Source organism: Tetrao urogallus (genome assembly GCF_951394365.1).
Source record: "Tetrao urogallus genome assembly, chromosome: Z".
Classification (NCBI taxonomy): Eukaryota; Metazoa; Chordata; class Aves; order Galliformes; family Phasianidae; genus Tetrao; species Tetrao urogallus.
Window position 1 is genome coordinate 21,086,257 of NC_136816.1, and position 15,496 is coordinate 21,101,752.

A 15,496-nucleotide genomic window follows, 5' to 3' on the forward strand; every position below is an offset into this window, starting at 1 on the left:
GCTTTGGATAAACTTGAGATGAAACTCAGATGAAACCACTCCTTTCTTCTGCACATTTGCTGCTCATGCTGCATCAAACCTGATTATCATCATTATCTCAGTTCTGTCACACTCTATAAATATATGTATAAATAAACCAAACAGAATGGCAGCTTCTATCAAGGGGAAAGTACAAGGAAGGATTTCATTAGTGTTCTGTAGAAAATGCTTTGCAGAAACCAGGAGCAAACTAATACTTAAAGAGTCTTGGCCCTGCTACACAGTGATGCAGAGCCATTACATGGGAACAGCACCTCCTAGTAACAATGGGCTCAAGGCAGGAGGAGGGATATCTCACCTCTTCACAGTAAGAAGTATTAGAAGGATTCCTGAATCTGTGAGGACAGGATAAGACTGAACAAACTCTCCACAAGAAAGATTGGGCAAGTGGTATCTAGCAGGGGCTAGAAACCTCCAGGAATCCAGACTTTCATAGTCTTGCTCTTGCCTTAGGATATTAACTCTATAGAAGCTGCACACAAAAGAGCGTGGATGAGAAAACACAAAGTGTTACTGAAACAAGCTGCAGGCAAAGGGATTACTGTGTGTATGTAACAGGAAACCCAAGAGAGAGATTTTAACTTACACCTTCCAGCTCCTCACTGTGGCTTGGATCCAATACCTATAAAAGTCAGTGGAAAGGCTCTCTTGACTTCATGAGAACTGGATCAGATCCCATGTGAGTTACACCTACTTAGGCTCCCTGCCATAGGTGGAGGTAGTCCTGAAGAGAGCGTGAGTGAAGGGAGTTTAATTTATGTGACCTTACAGTTCACTCTCCATCTAACAGTTGTTCTTCTACTAAAGAGGAAACATCTCCAGCGTACGAAAGAGGAAGGATGGCACAGCCCAGTCCAGGCAGGTATTTCTTCATGTCATTTGTAAGGTAAGTCACTTCTAAACTTCAAGCCTTTTTAGACACTTTGAATAATTTATCTAAAACTTTTGCAGACAATTTTCCTGTAGGTATCTGTGATCCTGAAGGCTTCTTTGCCCTAGTTTATGCAGTCAGCACACTGGCTTCTCTAACTTTCTTCAAAAGAAAACAGATCCAGATTTTCTGAAAGTCAGGAGCAAAGGATTTCTACTCCAGCAGCCAAAGCAATGCAGGCAGCCAAAATAAGAGATCACAGAAGGAGATGGTCTAAACATGCCAGCTGCAAAGTGTGGAGATTCTAACGCTTAATGCCTGTTTTAAATTAGATAATGAATTACCTAATACTGAGTGAAACGAGAGAGTGGAATTAAAAACAAAACATAACAAAGAACAAAACAATTAAAAACCTGTCGGTTGCCTCTAGCATGACTTAACTTTGGTTCTGCTCCCTTGGTTATTCACTGAGAGGCTTACTGATACCTCATGGAAAACTTTACCACTCTTCCCATGTTGAAACATTTAGAGGAAATACGTTATATCATGTTCTTTTGTGATGTTTGCTCTTTCCCTGACTTCTCTAAATGGACAGATTTGCCTGAGAGTCAGAAACTGGATTTCTAGTTGCTGTAAACAGGACTAGCTCTATAGTGACTTTATCAACTGACTTAGCTGAGGATTAAATCTCATACCATACCTGTTACTTTCCCTTGCATGTTAGTGCTTGTAAAACATCATTGACAAACACACTTCAAATCAATGACCTTGTTTCCAGGTTGATGACACCTATTTCTTCACTGATATCTTCTTGCATGATGCCTTGAAGAAGATGTCCTGCCAGCACCTCCGTGTACACAGCAGTGTGCAGTATCTGCAAGGAGCCTGTGTCTCTATATTACCTCAGTCTTTTGTCTCTCCACTGAAAGAAGTGTTATATACATTTTGTAATAATAATCTGCCTAGAGTACAAGCTTCAGACCTGAGCGGAGGCCCCCAACATCTATTTTCTCACTCTGCTTTGGGATGCCCTCTGTCTTATGGTGTCTTATAATAACATTCCAGAAGTCTTATAAACACCCCAAACCAACTCCATATGCCTTTACATCAAAACCCATGTAATGCACACCTGTGTAATTTGCTTGAGAAACACAAATGATGACCATAAAGTGTCTTACATTCTTTTAGAATGAACAGAAGAGCAATTGCACAAGTTATATAAGGTGATGGCAAAAGCATTTGGGGCCCAGTGAAGCCAGGTACTATGTTGTCTGAGAGTAATCATATTTACTGTAGAGGGAGAAAGCCCTAAGGTGTGTAAATGTGGCTTCATCTGCAGTACTTGTGCAGTTCAGAGACAAGAATGTGATGTAGGACAATAACAAAGGCTTTGCAGAAGTCCATGTAGATAACATCAATTGCTCTTCCTTTGTCCATTACTGTTGTTACTCCAGACTGACCAGACATGATGTACCCACGGTGAAGCCATGCTGTCTGCCTCAGATCACAGAATCATAGAATCACAGAATAGTTTGGGTTGGAAGGGACCTTTAAGATCATCTAATTCTGACACCTCTATCTAGGCCAGCTCAAAGCCCAGTCCAGCCTGGCCTTGAATGCCTGGGAGCTTCCACAGCCTCTCTAGACAATCTGTTCAATCATCTCTCTACCCTCGCAATAAAGAATTTCTTCCTGATATCTCGTCTAAATCTACCCTCTTCCAGTTTAAAGCCATTTACCTTCATCTTGTAATTACATACTCTTATTAAAAGCCCCTTCCCAGCTTTCCTGTAGGCTCCCTTCAAGTACTGGAAGGCTGCTATAAGATTCCACCAGAGCCTTTTCTTCTCCAGGCTGAAGAGCTGCAGTTCTCTCAGCTTGTCCTTGTACAGGAGGTGCTCCAGCCCACTGATCACCTCTGTGGCCCTCTTCTGACCCATTCCTACAATTCAATGTTCTTCTTGTATTGGAGGCTCCATAACTGGATGCAGTACTCCAGGTAGGGTCTCACAAGAGCAGAGGGGCAGAATCACTTCCCTCGACCTTCTGATCACTCTCCTCTTGAAGCAAACCAGGATACGGTTGGCCTTCTGGGCTGCAAATGTGCAGTTCTTGCTCATGTTGAGTCTTTCATCAATTGACACTCTCAAATCTTCCTCAGGGCTGCTCCAAGTCATTCTCCACCCAATCTGTATCTTTGCTTGGGATTGCCCCAACCACGGTGCAGGACCTTGTACTTGGCCTTGTTGAACTTCATGAGGTTGGCGTAATCATAAAAGGCCATCAAGTTTGTAAGGCATGACTTGCCCTTGGTGAAACCATGTTGGTTACCACCAATCACACCATCTTTATTTTCCATGTGCCTTAGTAAGGCCTTCAGGAGGATCTGCTCCATGATCTTGCCAGGCACAGAGGTGAGACTGACTGAACTGTAGCTCCTAGATCTTTTTTCCCTTCTTGAAAATGGGGTTATGTTTCCCCTCTTCCAGACAGTGGGAACTTCATCAAACTGCTATGACCTTTCAAATATGATGGATAGTGGCTTGGCAAATTCATTCATCAGTTCCCTCAGAATCTATGGATGGATCTCGTTGTGTCCCATGGACTTGGGCACCTTCATGTTGTTTAAGTCATCTCAAACCTGATCTTCACTTACAGTAAGCAGATTTTGCTTCTCCCAGTTCTTACCTTTGCTTTCTGCAACTTGGATGATGCAGCTTGGATGCCCTTGCCAATGAAGACTGAGGCAAAGAAGTCATTGAGTACCTCAGTTATCTCTGTATCTCTCATGACCAGATCTCCATTTTCCATCTGGAGAGAAGCTTCCGTGGCCTTCCTTTTATCACTGATGCACCAATATAATTTTTTTTCTTGTTCCCCTTTATGGCCCTGGATAGATTTGATTCTATCTGGGTTTCAGCTTTCCTAATCTGATCCCTGGCTGCTCAGACAACTCCTTTGTAGCCCTTCCAGGTAATCCATTCCTGCTTCCACGCTCTGTAGGGTTTTTTTTGCACCTAAGCAAGTCCAGGAGAAACTTCTTGATCCACAGAGGCCTTCTGAAATTCTTGCTGACCTTCCTTCTTCTTGGGATGCACAGCTTCTGGGCTCGGAGGAGATGGTCCTTGAATAACTCCTTGTCTTGAATGCGCCTTGATGTAACTCTCAGAAGGATCTGCTCCTTGTTCCTCCCAGACACAGATGTGAGGCTCACAGGTCTGTAGTACCCTGGGTCTTCCTATCTTCCTTTCTTAAAAACAGGAGTGATGTTTTCCTTTTTCTAATCACCAAAGATTTTACTTGAAAGCATGACTTTTCAAATACTATGGAAAGCAGCTTGGCAACTACACCATGCAGTTTCTTCAGGATTCTGCGATGTGTGTCATTGAGTGCCATAGACCTGTACACATTCAGTCTCATCATGTGGTCTCTGATTTGCTCTGCACTCACAGTGGGAGAGATTTTCCTCTCCCAGCTCCCCTGTAAATATTCAGAAACATGAGAGGCATGGAAATCCTGACTGACAGTAATGACTGAGGCAAAGAATTTATTGAATACCTCACCTTCTTTATATCCGTTGAAGCCAGTTCTCCCTTCTCATTTATCAGAGGGGATACAATCTCCTTTGACTATCTCTTTTGACCAATGTACCTGCAGAATCTCTTCTTGATTTGTTTTTCACATCAATTGCCATGTTCATTTCCATTTGTTCCTTGGCTTGGCTTTTTGGATCCCGTCTCTGCATGTCTGGTCAGCATCCCTTTGTTTCTCCCAGGACACTCATTCCTTCTTCCACTGTCTGTACTTTTCCTTCTTTTCCCTCACTTCGACCAGCAGGTCCTTGATTTTCTGCCTCCTCTGCTTGATTTCTTAAGGAGGAGAAAGGAGGCTCTTGTACAATCAGAAAGGTGTCCTTAAAATCTACCAGCTCTGTCCTTTTTCTGTGCCCCTAAAGACAGTTTTACTGGGGGATTGCATCCAGTAATTCCTGAAACAGATTGAGGTTTTCTCTCATGAACTTCAGGGCCCTGTCTCTGCTCTTTGCAAGGCCCGTATTTCTTGAGATGATGAGCTCAACCAGAATATGGTTGCTACAGCCCAGGCCTCTTTAATGATCTCCTCTGCACTGGTAAGCACCAGGTCCAGTAATGTTTCATCTCTGGTTGGTCTGTCAAATATTCGGACTGGAAAGATGCCATGAGTTTCCTGAATTGTTTTCATCTCACTGTGTTGCTTTCCCAGCAACCATCCATTTGGTTGATATCTCCCATCAGGTTGAGACCTTCTTAGTGAGACGTTTCTTGTAGCTGAAACAAGAAGATACTGTCAGCAGACTCCCTCTGGCCAGGTGTCCTGTAGTAGATTGTGACCACCAGATGTCCCTTATTTGTCTGTCCCATAGTTTCAAACCACAAGCTCTCAGCCTGGTCATGGTCGTTTCTCAGAGGTAGCTCTTCACAGTCTATCCACTTCTTAACATAGAGGACAACTCACCCACTCCTCTTGCCTTGTCTATGTTTTCTAAAAAGCTTACAGACCTCAGTGGTGGTATTCCAGTTAAGTGAATCATCCCAATTTCTGTGATAGTAATTAGGTTGTAATTTTCTAACTGCACGATGGCTTCCAGCTCCTTCTGCATATTTCCAATGCTGTGCGCATTGGTGTACAGGCACTACAGCTGGGCTATTGGCCATGTTGCCTTCTTGGAAGAGCACTCCTGCATTCCTCTGAGACAAATCTGAGGCTTTTCCCTATTGCTTCCTGAAGTGATAGTGTTTCCTAGTCCTTCTCTCTTACTCAGAAAAAAATATTTCCCCCATCAAGTCCAGTTTATAGTTCTGCTAGTAAGTCCAGCCATCTTGCTACTCAGAACACTCTTGTCCCACCTGGTCTGTTGCATCCCATCTGATGACAACATGTTCAGGTGTGTCTGATACAGAAACAGAAAGCCTAGCACTGCAAAATCCATGAATTCTGAAGGGTTGCAAATGTCTGGTAACACAGAAATACTATAGAGTAAAAAAAATAAGTAATGAGCCAGTGTTTCTGCTATTTCCCATCTCAAATCCCTATGTAACCATAGGGTTTCCATTTAGGGAAAAGCTATCTAGTATGCATTGTGATAATTCACTGTAAGATATCCAGCATTCAACTGTTAAGGGCTGTTGGTTTTCTCGTAATTGAACCTCGAATTTAGCCTTTTCCTGAGAGTTTTATTACCCTCTCTGACAATAAATATATTTATGTGTATGGTGTGAGCTCTGTGGAAGCTGTTTGCAAGAGGAAGGACAGTTCTGTGGAAAATTATTGAAGTATTAAGTCACATGCATAACTTTACTGCAACTTTTCTGTAAAATCATAGGCAAGTACCTCATTTTTTAAAATTTATTTATATATTACTCTCTGCTCACAAAATAAAAGCCCAGCAGTCTTGTCTCAATTACACATAAGTAGAGCAGGTGCAAGTTCTTACTGCCAGATATGCAGTACTTGTTCTGGTGTCTACATGGGTCTCCAGCTTTAGAGCTTGCAGTTACTTAGGAAACCATGAATGTATGACTCCTTGGAAGTAGACTAATACTTACAAAAAATTAGAACAGTAATGATGTTCAGTTAGTAATGATTCTCAGGTAATCAACACAGAGCTGTGTTCAGGAGAAGTGGGTATTCTCTCTTTTTAAAATAGGTGTGATGAAGAAAGTGGTGTAAATACAAAGTAAGGCACTGCTAATAGAAACTGAAGAAACACAACTAAGACCAGCTCTCAAAGAGCACTTGCAATGCCAGCATCTGCCAGGGTTGCCTTGCCTCCTATAACGAAACATGTACTTGTAAAGTACTATGTGCAGGAAAGTTTTATTGCTACTGGTATGTGAATCATTGACTCACTGGACTTTGTTCCTCAGGGAGGAGAATTCTGATAGATGTGACAGGTGAAAACGCATCAATTGTATCTCTGACTTTAAAACGCAAACTGAACTTTTACTCATTTGCATGCCTGTGGCATAGAGCTGCTGAGTGTATTTTTGGAGAAAAAGCCACAGCCTAACCACATAAATGTTTTCCCATCTCTGCTTGGCTTTCTATGCATTATGCAACTCAGGGTGCATAAACAAAAAAAGGCTGAGCAATGTCAGGTTGAAATATGCCTTCAAGTCTTCACATCTGTCAGGAAGGCCTTTGTGATGATCCTGAAGTTGTTGTCATATATGTCCTGGAGTTATTCTGAGTGTTGCTGGAGTATTATGTGTTCAAGAAGCAAAGGTTAGAAATAGGGGATGGATTAGTATGGCTAAATACAATATTTCTCCATCTCAGTGTTAGCAATGAACTCACCAAAATGAATGAATGAAGACAAACATGGGGACAGAGATATCCTAGGCCTGTTCCCAGCTTCCCAGTCAAACATCTGGAAACACAGGCCCTCGAATTTGCAAAGTATAGCTGCTCATAAGTAACACAAAACAAATTTGGCAATGACTGCTTTAGTAATCACACTCTTAGCATTTGTGTGGCATTGAGCATTGCCATCTTTTCAGCTCAGTTTGACTTCCTCTGGCAAACTGGGGCCTCTGCCCATTCTCCACTGAGCTGTCTGGAGATGCCATTCAGAAACAACACCTCCATTTGAGATGAACTCAGTGGGAGTCCACATCCAAAGCTCAAGGTGCTGATGGTAGGTAGGCTCTGTTCTACTTCATGTTGTAAGGTCTGTGCTACTTATACAATTTCCACTGACAAAACTGTGGAAGCTTCAATTATCTTCTTTCAGTGAAAGTTAAAGTCTTATACAGTATCTTATGCAATAAGGAAAATAACTGGAAAGGTAAGAAACTTAGAAGTAGCTCATGGCTCCTGTTTACCCCATCTGTTACCTGCAGGACTCTGGTGGACATTTTTTCAGTTCACAAGCTGTATAAGTAGGGGGCTATTTGGCCTAAAAGTAACATTGACTCAGTAACCCTTTTCCCTTAGCCTTCTCTAAACTCAGGCACTTCTAAACCACAGGCCCTTGAAAGAACCCGCTGCTCAGAGACAGAGCTGCAGGAGTGAACCCCACAGACCATCATATTTAGAGCCAAAAATGACGTGGTAGGGCATCTGTGATTAGGTAAAGCTTCTAATTTGTGTGTTGTTGTGTGTTGTAGTCAGCTCAGTGGGATATGGGGACAAACAGCTGCTTTATGCTACATATAGTTTGGAATTTTGTGGCTTTTATACAACTTGCCATTCAGTAGTGGACAGGAAGCTGGAAAACAGAGGGAAGAACTGAAGCTTTGAACTTATGGTCCATGGAAAAGCTCCTCTGTGAGATAAAACAGTGACTGATATGTTAACCTTTTGGGATGGATGAAGGACTTACACGGCTGTTTTATGAGAGCAGAAATAAGAACTTGCAACATTTTTAAGTCTTGGTAATGAGACTCAAGCTCCCTCTTTTTCTCAGAGGCTTTCTCCAAATATGGTTGAATGTGACAAAAATAGAAGATGTAAGACAAATGAGAACTTCACAGATTTAATAAAAGAACCTCAAAAAAGTGTACATGCTTCTCCTCTTCCTCTTATCACTATATAGTATCTTGTGCCATATTTAAGAACTAAAAAAGATTTTCTTAAAAACAGCTTTAAAAATAAAAAGGCAATCTGATAATGATATAGCCTGACTCCACAGCCTGGAGTAGAGAGAATTATTGGAGAAGGAGCTAGGTAGATTGCAATATTTGTGAGCAATATGTGTGTGTTGAAACATTCTGGCTTTCTGATAAAACATCTGCATTTTCAAAGCTTCAGTGCTGTACATTTGTGCAAGGGAAAATGTTCTGATCAACTCATGTGCTATAGAACAGTCTTGATTTTCTCCCGATTCTTCACAGGGTAGAGGGAAAGTTCTGTCAGGTTTTGCCTGAAGAGAGGGACATGCCAGATGGAAATGCTAAAATTCACTCTTCTGCAAAGCCTTTAACTACTTGATGGAATCATTGGTACTCCACTATACAGAAATACTACACGCAACTTTGTCCAATTTGGGATCCTGCAGATAGGTCTCTACAATAATTTGATTAGATTATAGTTTAACCTCCAGAAGAGTGAAAGGATACTCACAGATTTCTAGAATATAAAGCCAAAAATTTGCAGGCAGATGACTGAAGAATTCAAATTCTTAAATTAAAGTTCTGTACTATTTTATTACCTTACCCCAAAGCTGAGAGCAGGAATTGGCATCAGGGTAAGGCAAACATTCCTGGAAGCATTCAATCTTGAGGTGCATGTAGAGATGACATCAGTAGATGAATGAGCCATTGCTGCTTTGACAATGCTGAATCTACTGCATCAGTGGTGGTACTTCATTCCACCCTGACTTCACATTCTGCTGCCTTGTGTTCAAATATCGCATCTTCTCACACTTCTAGAAGTGAAAATTGAAATATATTCCAGTGGTTCAGGATCAAACCCCTGTTGCCAGGGCAAGGCTACACTTGGTAGTTATGATGATACCATGAAGAATATTTTTCCTGTTTAAGTTTTATGTAAATCCATAACACAGTGTTTCTCTTAGACACTTCTAGGTTTTCTTATTTTTTATTGCTCCTAAGGAAAACGTAGGCTGAAAGATAAATGTGACAACTAATTAATCTATAAGTATAAGACTGTGGCACCCATCCTTTTAGATCCTAGTATATATGTTGAGGATGGCAGGATATATCATATTATGCAGGTGTGAATCAGATATACTAACTACTCCAGATTTTTATTTTAAGCTGGTTTTAAGCTGTAAATAACAAACTCTGTTAAGCAATGAGGAAGATTGGACATGAGGGGTAGGTAAAAGGAGCCTTTAAGAAAGCAGAGAGGATTCAAAAGGCCCGTACAGGAAAGGAAGGCTTATGTCTTGTCAGATGATCAGAAAATGGATACTTAATCTCTTCAGATGGTCCTAGCATAGAATAGTTAGTTGATCAGTATGGAGAAATTGCTGTCCTTGTGAGCAAAGGTTTTGAGTTTCCTCAGTATTTGGAAGGGTTGAAAACAACTTATTTTATAGTTAGTTATAGTGTCCAGGTTAAGAAGAAGAAATTAGTCTTCCTGATCTTAATATTTTCAGTAATGAAAGCTAAAGCGAATCAAGGTGGCCATACTAAGAGGACTTAAAATCCAGATTCTTCCCACAGTTTTCACTTTAACCAGATCTAATACACATCAATAGGTACAGATGAGAGGGAATTTGGCAATATCTTGTATCCAGTCTCTCTTGCTGAAGGCTGTGCTATAAACAGTGTGAATCTTTTATAAGCACCAAGCAGTGGATGTGGAATGATGTTTGCAAGCTAGGGCCAGCTGTCAAGCCTCTAAAGAATTCCCAAACATTTGGGTTCAGGTTTAAATGGGAAGATGAAGGAGGAAACGTCAATGCTGTTACACCCATGCTATCACTGCCCATGGTAGAGCACATAAAGAATCTTTGCAAATGTACTGACCCTTCTTGAGAGACACGAACATAAAACCGAAAATGTGTTCCATATGTTTCAGGGTCTTGTTGCTGCTTTAATTCCAGCTGAAAGCAAAAAACTTAGCAACCTTTATATCCATGATAAACACATTGCATCACTGGTAACATTGATATGTTTTATGCTAATACAATTAAATTTGCTTTAACATAATCCTGGTAAGATAAACACTGCTGCTGTCATGATAAACACTGTAGCTATATGCCTTTTAGCAAAGAAACGGAAAAAGAACATGTTATCCAAACCAGTGTGAAGAAGTGTTCCCTCTGCCATGCTTTGAGAGCTGCCTCTCCATTGTTTTTGCTGATGAGCGTGGTGCAGAGTTGAATGTTATTGCTACACATATGAAAGCTGTCACAGCTAATATTGTATGCCCTCTATATGGAGTAACAATAACAAACTGAAAAATCCTGCTCAGACTCCATGGATAAAAAAAGCATTCTGTGGTCAAAGCATGCCTTCACACCAGCGTGTGTTTTGCAAGCTATCTTTACAACATAGAATGCTCAAGGAGGAAAGGGCCTCTACTTGCTAAGGCCCTAAGCGTTCAGTCGTCTTTGTAAACGGCTAAGCTGCAATACCTGCAACTTGGTGTGAAAACTGTTTATTATTATTACTTCCTTCCAAACACTTCCTTGTGATTTTGACTGGCATTTAGTGCATCTAGCAAAAAACAAAAACAAACAAACAAGCAAACAAACAGACAACAACAACAAAAACAACAACCAAAACAACACTGAACTTACAACTTTCTAACTCTCAGGCTGGGAGCATTTGAGAAAAGAGCTTGCAAATTTTGAGCAAATCAAATGAGAATCATGGAGAAATAGGTGTTAAGAATGACTGTCAAGAATATCACACTAGGAAGTTTTCCTTGCCCAACCTGTTCACATGTCCAGAGCAAGGAAAAAACAGTAAGTCTGTGTGTCTAACTTCCACTGATAGATTTTACAGTGTGACTATCCATCTTCAGATCTTTTACTTCCTGTTCTGTTTGGGTTTTTTTGTTCATTTGTTTCTTAAAGAAGACCTCACCTGAAACTTTTTAGGAGATATAAGTCCAAAGCAACAGCATGTCTTTTAAAAAGGTGGATGGCTAAAAAGAGCTGTTGCTTTGTGCTTCTGTTTCTGTGTGCTGAAAGAAGAGGTGGTTATGCCTGCATTCCTCCACCCTAGGTGGCCTGGTCAGGAGAACTCATATTCAGAGTAAGTAGGAACCAATTTAATTCCACTGGCTGCTTTGGAATGCCGAGCCTTGTCATTCAGAGAACTTGTTACAAGAAGGCATTATGCTAATTGTTAAAAGAGAAGAAATTTTAAAAATTAATTCATTATGCATACTATGGGCTTCTTTTTCAACTTCTGAGCTACTACTATCTCTTGAACCTTCTTTCACCTGTGAATTATTTCTCATGGAAGATCACTTCTGGACATACACCCTTCTGTGAATCTAGAGATCTCTTTAATGAGCCATTAAAAAATCTGGACCTATCTATCTCTGCATGCCAACAGCATCTCTCTTTTGTTAACAAAGATCTTCTCTAGGAGTGTGGTGTTATTTTTAAGCAAGTCATTGTGAGCTTACCACTTAAGCAATCATTTATGACCTCCATAATAGAGCCTGTTATTCTTGCTGAAGGTAGCCTAATGGCTTGCACTTGGAGACAGTGGAGGTCTGCTTGAAAAGGAGCTCTCCAGCTGCAGCTGGTGGCCATCCCCCATGACTGGCTGGTCCCCTTCTCTCTCAGGTCACAGCAGTACCACAAATGCTATCAGTGAAAAAAGCTGGGAGGCACTTCATGTTCTCAGGCCATTTTCCATAAGAAGCTCATGTGTATACAAGGAAATGTAAAGGCTGTGTCCTGTGCTCTTTGGATAAGTACACCTCCATCATTTCCTGGGTCTTATTCAGGTGCCAGAACCCCATTTCTAGAGACAACATTGAGTGGAGGAAGATTTTGAGGTAACTGCATCCATTTATATTGCCTAAACAAAGACTCAGGAAGGGGTGTGGTGCATCAGGAGGGATCTCATCTAGGCAGTGGAAGGAGAGATGCCTCTCTTCATTCTGCAACCTTACCTTTGGGTAGGGGATTGACATTCCTGTAGTTGCCATCTTTATTTCCAGATGAGAAAACCAAGTAGGTAACTTCCAGGAATAAAACTCCTTTCACCTAAAGAGTAACTACAGAAGTCTTGGATTGAGCTTGAATCAATTTCACAACAGGGAAATGAAAGAAAAAATAGCTGATAAGCAGAAAAGCAAACACTGGTGGAGGGAAATCTGCATTTCAAGCTTCTTCAGAAGCATGCAGAGTAGCTCCAGAGGCCCAGTGCTACCTTCTCAGTCAGTACTGAAATAAGGGGAGATAGGAGAGGGTCTTCTTGTTAGCTACAGGACAAGCTACTTCTTGCTCTGCTCACAGGACCTGAGTTTCCATGTTTTCAAACTGGGGTTAACACTATTAATCTTCTTTCTTATGAGATGAGAGAGACTAAAAGCACTGAAGGCAGGTGGTCTTATTATCATTACTCATACAGGTAATAAACATATTGTCACTGCTGACGCTGTTTCAGAGCCATAGGCTGTAGAAAATGTAATGTGCCAGCTCAGAAGCATTTTGGCTCCAGCTCTGCAGCTCCTCTTTCAAACAGAAATGTTTGATCTACTGACAGCTGAGGTAATAATAGTCTCGCCCACCCACCTGAAATAGCATTTCATGAGCAAATACATCATGAGACTTTTCTTCATAGCCCATCTCAGAAATCGTTACTCAAACTGAACTAATTAAGCAGGGTCTGGTTTAAAGGAAACTCCTGTGGCATTACTTTCACTGAATGGGGTCCCCGGAAGGAGACGTCTGTAGAGGGAGGCTTTGTCCTGAGTGAATGACTCCAGAGCAAGGAGAAGCTGCCAGAAGGATGAGCCTTGGGTGCTGGCCCTAAACTGTAATAAGCTGCAAATATGTCTTGTCAGCTCTTTGCTGAGCATATTAGAGACTGGGAACAGGTCCAAGCACAGGCAGATAAAGTGGTGTCTAATGGCTTTGTCTCCTTGTATCCGTTTTCCAGATCTAGTAATTAGTTTCTCAACTTTGCGTTTTGGCGGGCTAAAACTCGCTTTGCTTTTAACCTAAATCTTGCCTGCTGTACAGACTGATTTCAGGGTGATATGGCAACTTTGGAGGTGCACTGATCTCCAGGGAGTAACAAATGATGCTCAGGTACTGTAAGTTTTTGACAGAGCATTTCAGACTCTAGGAGACTACAGAGGGTCCCTGATCACTGGACCTGTTTTAAATCTGCTGCCAGCACACCCTGAGCCATGGGAGATGATACAAGATAGAGCACAGATTGTGCATGGTAGGGAAATAAGAGAACTGGGGCTTGGGTCTCCCCTTCTCTCACTATTCTCTGCAGAAAGGTTTTGAGGTGCAGTTTCCTTATCTCTCTAGTCATACACACACTTTTACATAAGGTTTGGGGATAAAAAACAACATGCCTATCATTTATAATTTATGACAGCCTCTCACAGCAGACCAGGTAGATATGCTGATACTAAGTGTGGCAAGATCATGTCTTCAGATATCCATTTAGTAAAAGGCTGATAATGGTGACATGACTCATGGCCAGGGGGCTGTAGGTGCTACTTCCTGTGACATAGCCATCAGTGCACCATCTCATTTCATAAATGCTGTTGTCTCTGTTTAATATGATTACCATTTAAAATGCCCAAACTGATGAATCTCTCTTGGTCGCTAATGGGAAAGATGGTGTCTCTTAAGAAACCAACAGATTTTTGTTGACTGAATAATCTCTGACTATTAATTCACACCTGTTGAATGGCTTTGATTGTGAGTCTACCTTTAATGCTATCTCAGTGAACGAAATGATATTCAGCAGTTGCATCTTCCAGTCTGATAAACAGAATGTCCATGGACTCATTTGGCAGAGGGTGGAGGGATTATTTTTGCTCAGTGGCCAATCACACTGCCTCAGGTAGGAGATCTGAACCAATTAGGCAGAACTTCTTCACAGAACTTCTGCATTTCTCCTTTGCATCCAAACCTAAAATAACAGAACAGGCATTTTCCTTGTGGCATCTCAGAGCTCTTGTACTTTTCCCCCTCTTTCTTTCCATTCCTGCTTCAACCAGAAATTGCAGAGGTGTATCAAAATAAAGAAATCAGAAGAAGGTTAATAGCCCCTCAACTCCCTCCTTCCCTTCCACAACAGCTGTGATGTGTGCAGCAGTATATGGATGAAGCCAGACATGTACCTGACTGCCTACTCATGCATAGCTTGACTTTGCAGGCAGGAGGAGAAGGCTCTTGATTTCTCCCTAAGCAGTGCTAGAGAGTCACCTTCTAATCACTTGAAATTAACAGTATACCACAGCAATGTAGTATGAGCTACCGACAGGGAGGGTGAGATTCTGGGCTGCTCGGATTATTGTCTGGGCTTTTGTAGGTCACAAATCCAGAGTTAATTTGGATTATTCCAGCTTCTTCCAAGCATATGTTTTGCAAATATGTTTGTGTGGTCTTGCGGAGAGCAGGTACAGTCATTCTGTATATTTACATATGTGTATCAAAGCTTGCCTGTACCCATTAAGCAGTGCAACCACAAAGGTAAGACTGATTAAAAACAAAAACAAAAACAAAAACAAAAACATGCATTATATTTACTATGATGCACAGTTAGGGTGAGAAACTCCAACTACAGGACACTGGGAATATAATAATAAAAAGGAGTTCAAAAAAGAATTAGGAAAAAACCTCATGGAGCACAAATGCACTGATACACATGTAACAAGATGCACTGTTTGCAGAGGGACTCCATAAACCACAGAGGGAAGCTGGGGAGATGAATTACAAAATATTTGTCTTGTTTCTCATATACTTTTCCCAAATTTTTGCCCCTCATCACTGCAGGAGATAATTGATCATCTGTGGATGAGCATCTGGTTTGACCAAATAATGGAATTTCTTATGAGCTTTAATGAATTTACACACATCCCACCACCGCAGCATTCCTGTTATTAGTGTTAATCAGAACTCAGTCTGATAAGACTATCTGC